This window comes from Triticum dicoccoides, chromosome 4A, assembly GCF_002162155.2.
Source record: "Triticum dicoccoides isolate Atlit2015 ecotype Zavitan chromosome 4A, WEW_v2.0, whole genome shotgun sequence".
Lineage (NCBI taxonomy): Eukaryota > Viridiplantae > Streptophyta > Magnoliopsida > Poales > Poaceae > Triticum > Triticum dicoccoides.
The window spans coordinates 691,075,049-691,082,521 of NC_041386.1; the positions used below are offsets into that span (position 1 = coordinate 691,075,049).

The following is a 7,473-nucleotide window of genomic DNA, read 5'->3' on the forward strand; positions in this document are numbered from 1 at the left end:
ATATTTTTGAAACATTTGAACATCTATTAAAAGCAGAGCACATTTTAGTACACTGCATTTGCATTTTTAAAATACGCAATGAACAGTTTTTAGAAAACTTTTAAATTATTATTTTTCATAATATATGTATCTGGTATTTTCGAAAGTAGAAAAAAAAGTTAAAAAAAAGACGTGGCGTCTGGATGGCGTCATCTATAGTCCAAGGCCTGAACCGCTAGGAATGGGCCAGCTGAAGCTTGGCGCGGTCGCGGGAAAAAAGAGGGCGGGAGAACAGAATCCAGCGGGCGGCGAGGCGCGGGTCCACGGAGCGGAGCTGCGGCGATGAGCTCGTCGACGACGTCCGGGCAGGGGCAGGGCGAGGGCGACGAGGCGCCGGACCTGGTGTGCGTGGTGGACTGCGTCCATGGCATGGTCGACGCCCTCTCCTGCGTCCGCTGGAACAAGCATCAGGTCAGCAGCAGCCGCCCCCCTCTCCTCTCATCGCCTCTCCTCCGCACGCTGGCCGCATACGCTCCATCTAAGGTCTCGTCGCGCAGGGCGCGGTGGTGGAGCTGTCGGAGCACGGCATCGTGGTCACCGTGGAGGAGAGCGGCTGCCTCCAGGCCAAGGTCTACCTCAAGACCGAGGTTCGTGCCCGCCAGGTGTTTGCGTTTATTCCTCCCCGCGCCCGGCCGTTGAATTTTCAGTGGGGATTGACCGTTGCAGCTGTTCGCGGAGTATGACTACGGGGCGGAGGGCCGTCCACGGTTCGGCCTCAGCCTGGGGCTCCTCGTCGACTGCCTCAACATGTTTACCGTCCCCGGGTTCGCCTCCCCCGTCGAGATCCGGTACCCTGGCCCCGACATGCAGCTTCTCCTCAGGTATGCATCTTCTCTGCCTACTAGGTTCTCTTTGTTCGCCCTTGCTTCGTAATGCTGTCAGTTGATATTGTAACCCGTTAAACATTCGCATAATCGTGGCGGATAAATTGCATTTGTGAATTGTGATCTTTATATAGTTGATCTAGTGAATCGTTAGGCGTTTGGATACTGTGACTGTGGTGGATAAAATATAAATAGCTATTCACTTTACTACATTCCCACCCTTGCCAAAAGCAAATAAACATCGTGTTCAGCTCGAAATTTATGTTAATTCTGGAGATGGATGTAACTTAGTAATGTGATACAAATAAAAAGGTTAACTGCCAGGCGATTCTCGTCGGACTTTTGTGTTAAGTGTATGCATTGATTGAGTGCTGTACTGTTACATTAGCTTGTCACATTCAGTTATTTTGTGACTTAGTCCTAGCCTGTACTAGCCCACGATGCACGATTCAGTACACGTCTTGTTCTGTAACTGCTACAAGCAGAGCTATATATATCCCTCTGCTGAACTTCAATGAAAGCATGTCAATCATTTTGCTCCTACGACTATCTGGTGTCTCTGTTTTCCTAACATCACAGCTACCACTCATAAGCTTGCACCTAGATCTCTTCCATGTGTTTTGTTATGATATCCAGATGAACACTATGGATATAGGTGTTTGGACTTGGACTCCAGCCGTATAATTATTCACGCCATGTTGTCTTCGATGAGACGTCCTTTCCTTTCTCCTCTCGCCACTTCCACTACAACGCTTACGCAACCACCCTCCATTGCTCCTGTACATCCTCATCACGACCAACATATATCTCCTCACCTGCTCCTTATCTACACTACACAACCCTACTACACCTATTTCTTCACCTCAAAATCCATCTACACCTATTTCTCCACCATTTCTCCCCTTATCAGCTTCAGCATCTGAATCTACATCCTCTCCTTCTGTAACATCCTCCACTAGTTATTCTTCTTCACCCTCCTCTCCCAACACACCACCTCTTCCTGCCAATGCCATTCCTGTTACCATCCCGTCTAATCCTCATCGCATCACCACTCGAGCCAAGCATGGTTTTGGCATCCCTGTATGTCGGCTTAATCTTCTACTCCCTCCATTTACAAATATAAGATGTTCTAACTTTTTTTTAATCAGATGTATATAGACACGTTTTATTGTGTTTGTTCACTCATTTCAGTCCGTATGTAGTCTATATTGAAATATCCAAAACATCTTATATTTGTGAACGGAGGGAGTAGCTACTACAGATGCTATTTCTCCTCTACCCAATACTTACCACTCTGCCCTCCATGATAAAAAGTAGAAAGATGCTATGTGTTCTGAATATGACACTCTTCTTCAATATGAAACATGGGTGCTTGTTCCTAGGCCCTCCTCTGCTAATTTAGATTTTGGGAAATGGATTTTTAGACACAAATATCATGCAGATGGGTCGCTTGCACGCTATAAAGGCAGATGAGGCTGTAGAGATTATTCTCAGGTATAGGCTAGAGGAACCATCTCTTCTATAGTTAAACCAAGCACTATTCAAATTGTTTTATCCATTGCAGTATCGTCCTCATAGCCTATTCACCAACTTGATGTTAAAAATGCCTTTTTTGCATGGATACTTACAAGAAACAGTAAGCTGTCAACAGCCTCAAGGTTTTGAAAACCCCTTTTTTCCTCATTATGTTTGTCTCCTTAAAAAAATCTCTATATGGTCTAAAACAAGCTCCTGGAGCTTGGTTCCATCAGTTTTCTACCTTTATCCAGCGAATTGGTTTCTCTGCTTCTAAATCTGATAGCTCCCTGCTCATTTATCATTCAGCTACTCAAACTGCTTACCTTCTTTTATACGTTGATGATGTTGTTCTCACTGCATTTCTCAACATCGTCATTGATTCCCTCAATTCTGAATTCTCCATGACTGACCTAGGTCTCCTCACCATTTCCTTGGTATTTCTGTTAGCAGATCCACTTCTGGTCTCTTTCTCTCTCAATGTCAATACATTTCTGAACTCATCGACAAAGCTGGAATGACAACTTTTTATACTGCTCGCACTCCAGTTGACACCGGTTCTCAGCTTGATTCTAGTCGCTCCCCTGTTTCTGACCCAACCTTTTATGGCAGCCTTGCAGGTGCCCTGCAATATGCAACTTAACTAATTTCATATTCTGTTCAGCAGGCCTGCCTGTTTATGCATGATCCTCGCGAACCTCACCTCAACCTTATCAAACGAATAATTCGATACCTTAAAGGAACTCTTAACCTTGGTCTGCATCTCATCACTTCCACTCCTACCTCTCTGACAGCATGCTCAGATGCCGACTGGGCTGGATGCTCTGAAACTAGGTGCTCTACTTCTGAGTTTTGTGTATTCTTAGGTGATAATTTGATTCCATGGTCTTCAAAGAGGCAGCACACTGTTTCCTGTTCATCTGCTGAAGCAGAATACTGAGCTATTGTTCACGCAGTTCCTGAGATTGTCTGGCTCCAGCAACTCCTGCAGTTTTTCAGGAATTTCGCTCCAGGCTCAGTATCTCTGGCGGCTGATACTGCAGGGGGCTGTTAATTGTACACATTGATTCAGTGCTGCACTGTTACATTAGCTTGTCATGTTCAGTTACACTAGCCCATGATGCACGATTCAGTACACGTCTGGTTCTGCAACTGCTACAAGCAGAGCTATATGTATCCCCCTTCTGAACTTCAACAAAAGCAAGTCAATCATTTTGCTCATGCTTTTCATTCTGGTAACACAAGTGCAGGTCAGTGGGGTCTCCAGATGCATGTATACATGCAGAAATCAGAACCAGAATTCCTGATACTGTCGCCTGGGATTACCATTTTGAGCACGCAGGGAACACTCCAGTCACTTTTACTGTTAAGGTACCTGCAATACTTCCTCCATTCTTTTCTCGTTGCATTCATCGCTACGAGTTCTAACGTTTAATGCCTCAGAACTAATCTTTCGCCTTTTACAATGCCAGTCTGCCATCCTGAAAGAATCAATTGATGACCTTGAGTGGCCTGGCTCCAGCATTCAGATTCATTTTCATCCAGACCCCCCTTCAGTAATATTTAAAGGCGAAGGGCATGGTGACTTGGAGGTGTGTCATGAATTGCTTTCTGTCATTCAGATAGCTTCCGTTGGTGTCCATATCTAAATGCTACTTAATCCATTTGGCAGATTGAATTCTCCTACTATGCAAATACCGATCTTCTAATTGCATTCCAGTGTGACCAAGAACTGTCCTACAGGTAAAACTATTGCGCCTAACATCTACAGCATGCTGCTTCTTTGTGCTGACCATACATTTCTCTGCAAGGTATAAGTACAAGTTTCTTCGTGCCACTACCTCGAATGTTCCAAGTAGCGTCTTGAAGGAGAATCGTGGGAGTAAAGTGACGATTGGGAGGGGAGGGATGCTCAAAATCCAGCACCTGGTTTCAGTTGCGAGGCTAGGTACGCAATCCTACCATAATTTTGCTGGAGGGGCTCAACATCCAAGTCGGATTGCTTTTATCGAATTCTTTGTGAAGCCGGAGGAGGAGGATTAAAAGACAAATGATTCCTAGCATGTATTGTATATAGGTTATTTTGCTGGGCCTGTGTCATCTATGAGGTCTGGCTGTATCTTCAGTACTTATGGAACTGAAGGTCATGGTATTCTTTTCCTGTCAGATGACTTGTCGTAACCTACTAGCCTCAGCTCTGGATCTTTCTTTTATGCTGATTAGTTAAATTATATGGAAATGAAGAAAGTCCATGCCATCGTCCTTCTTCCTTCCAAATCAGCTTCATTTGAATTGTTACCATTTGAACTTTTTGCAAAGTGTCAAGGACATTCAAAGCAATAATTAGAATAGTAATAGTTGGAAGGTGGAGTACAAAAACTATTGACACGAACTGAATTTGAGCCCCAAATATGTGGATCATTTCTAGATATTTATCCATGGCTGGTTTAGTGACTATGAATATTATTTCATGAAATCATTTGATTTATCAATGGACTATGTGGGCATTAAGGACTACTGGTGGTCCAACTTTTGGAGCAAATGGTGTTGTTACACCGCAACTACATCGTATGTTGCCTGAAAATAATCCAGAGTTGGTACTGCAAGTTAGTTGAGCTCATTATGTCTCTGTCTCGTCGTAGCCTCGCACTGCTCTCAACAGGCCCCCAATTAATCTAGCTTAGTGCTGCAAATAACCAGGGCCCATTGTTCAATAGCTAGCCATTCCCAAGCAAGGCATGTGTACGGTCCGTTTTCGCTCCCTTTGCTGCTGTTGCTCCTGTTTGTTCTGTACCCTGTACATAATGTGCTTGCCGAAGTTGATAAACTTGCACATCACACCAACTGCTTACCACGACAAACGCTTAAATAGACAAAACGTGTGGATTGGCTATACATCAACTTTGAGAGGAATGCCAGCTACGAGAAGTTCTTTTTATCTGCAACGGTGAGGGCAGAAGAGATATACTTGTTCCATTCATTTATCACCAACGAATCTTCAACAAGTAAAAAGTACAGTCAGTCAAGATCTTAACATGGTAGCAAAGAAGAAGGGGGGTCGCCCAGAAATAAAAATGAATCAATGGCAAAAGCATGTAAGCCCTGGTTCTGCCTTACCTTGTCAGATTGAAAGGACCTTACCAAATCTCTATTGTTTTAGCTATTCTCCTGATGGAAGGTAAAGAAATCTTCTGTTATCTGTCCAGTGACAACTCACAGATGATAACTCTACTTGGCATAGAAAATTGCTATGGTAGCCAAGCCAAGAGACGATTGGCTATTAGATTGTTCAAAAGCACTAGAGGGTGTGTTTTTGTGCTTACTTGTGAATGTGACATTGCCCATTGAGTGACCCATTAGATGATTCGGAAGGGCCTGTACCGAGATATATATTCCGTTGAACATTGTGTTTGCTGTACCTAATGCCGTTTGCCCATACTTATGACTGTGAAATGGCGTCTTAATGCACCTAATGCTGCCCATTCTCGTGACTGCGAAATGGCGGTTCGATGTTTCCAAGATATCCACGCATAAGGGAGGATCACGCATATCCCGTAAGCAGCCCCTATTCTATGCAATGAAGTTGATGTCGCTCTTTCTTAAAACAGCAATTAACGACACATGACAGTGAGATAAACCGCCGGTTGGTTTCCATTCAAAACTGCTTGTTTAGTGCTCCACCACACGCCATCCTAGTGTATAATAAGTAGTGGTGAGAAGAGCAAAATCTGCATTTGGTAGGACTTGGAGCATATAGTACAATGCTCTGATGTCAAACTTACCTTTTTCCCTGGCTGCTTCATTAGAAAGAAACATGGCAGGATGAACACAGAGTTGGGTGGAGAAATGGCATTTGTACATTGCCCTTAAGGAGAAAAATACTACTTCCTCCGATCCATAAGAAGTGTCATGGTTTTAGTTTTGTAATATGTGTAGTTCTAATTGAAGATTATTATTTTCTAAAAGAAAAATATTTGTGCTGCTAACTAAAGGCAATGTTTGGTCCTGAGCATATGTTTTATATGGAGTATAAACTACGACACAGTAGATCACTGTCGCCCTATAAATATCTAGTTTCAGTGACCACACAGTTAGGTTCCGGTGGGCTCCTGTATTTAGACGAGAAACCAGTACTCGTCGTCTCATAGATGAAGACAAGCACGGCTTGTCTCATAGATGAAGACAAGCAGTAGCTTTAAAAGGTACTTTCATCTCTCTAAACAACAAAATGTTACCAGTAGTACTTGTGAAGCACCCTCCCACTTTTTCGAATGGAAATAAACTTACTCCCTCCGATCCATCCTAATTGTTGCTTGGATCGGAGGGTTCAACGACAAGTAATATGAATAGGAGGGAGTATCAGATTTGATAGTGGGGAAAACCCCCTCGCCCCTCGCGTCGCCCTCCTCAAGGAAACCCTAGCCGTTAGTACTCGGCCTCCTCCGCTTCTCCCCCTCCTCGCCGCCGTCCACAGCGCCGCCGGGCGAAGCCTGACCGATAGGGCGGCGGCGGGGCTTCTCCCCACCCTTTCCATCTCGGCTGGCGCGGGGCAACGGGATCGGTAGGAGCGCCGGGCGAGCGTGGGGTCCGGCGGTGCGGCGGGCGGGTCTACCCGGCGGCGTCGTGCGCGGCATGGCGGCGGCGACCTACTTGTGGAGAGGTGGTGGCTGCGTTGGACATGACTGATGGTCGCGGGTGCCGCCGGATCCAGATCAGATCCATATGGATCCTGTCTTTGGATACCGTCGGCCGCTGCGGGGTGGTGGTGGTTGTCGATGCGCACGTCGGATCGTTGGATTCAACATGTGGAGATCTATGATGGGTTCTTCTCGATCCTCCTTTTTAGGGCACGTCGGATCGGTAGATTCATCTCTGTAGGCTTCGGTTGATCATGGCTTGTTGCCGAATCCGGAGCAGACGGAGGTTTGGTGGTATAGGATGGGATCGGAGGAAATTTTGGTCAGCTTGTTCGGCCCGACATCGGCGATGTCACTTGATGCCATTACCCTTCGTGGAGGTGAAGCCGAGGTCTGTCCTATCTACCCCAGAACCCCTCCCAGACGAAAGTCCAAAATTCAGTATGGATTGCGCGGCG

General features: G+C 45.4%; 1 pseudogene; it reads left to right on the forward strand.

Moving 5' to 3' along the window:
- Positions 1 to 220: 220 nt before the first annotated feature.
- Positions 221 to 4,544, forward strand: LOC119287949 (annotated as a pseudogene).
- The last annotated feature ends 2,929 nt before the right edge of the window (positions 4,545 to 7,473 follow it).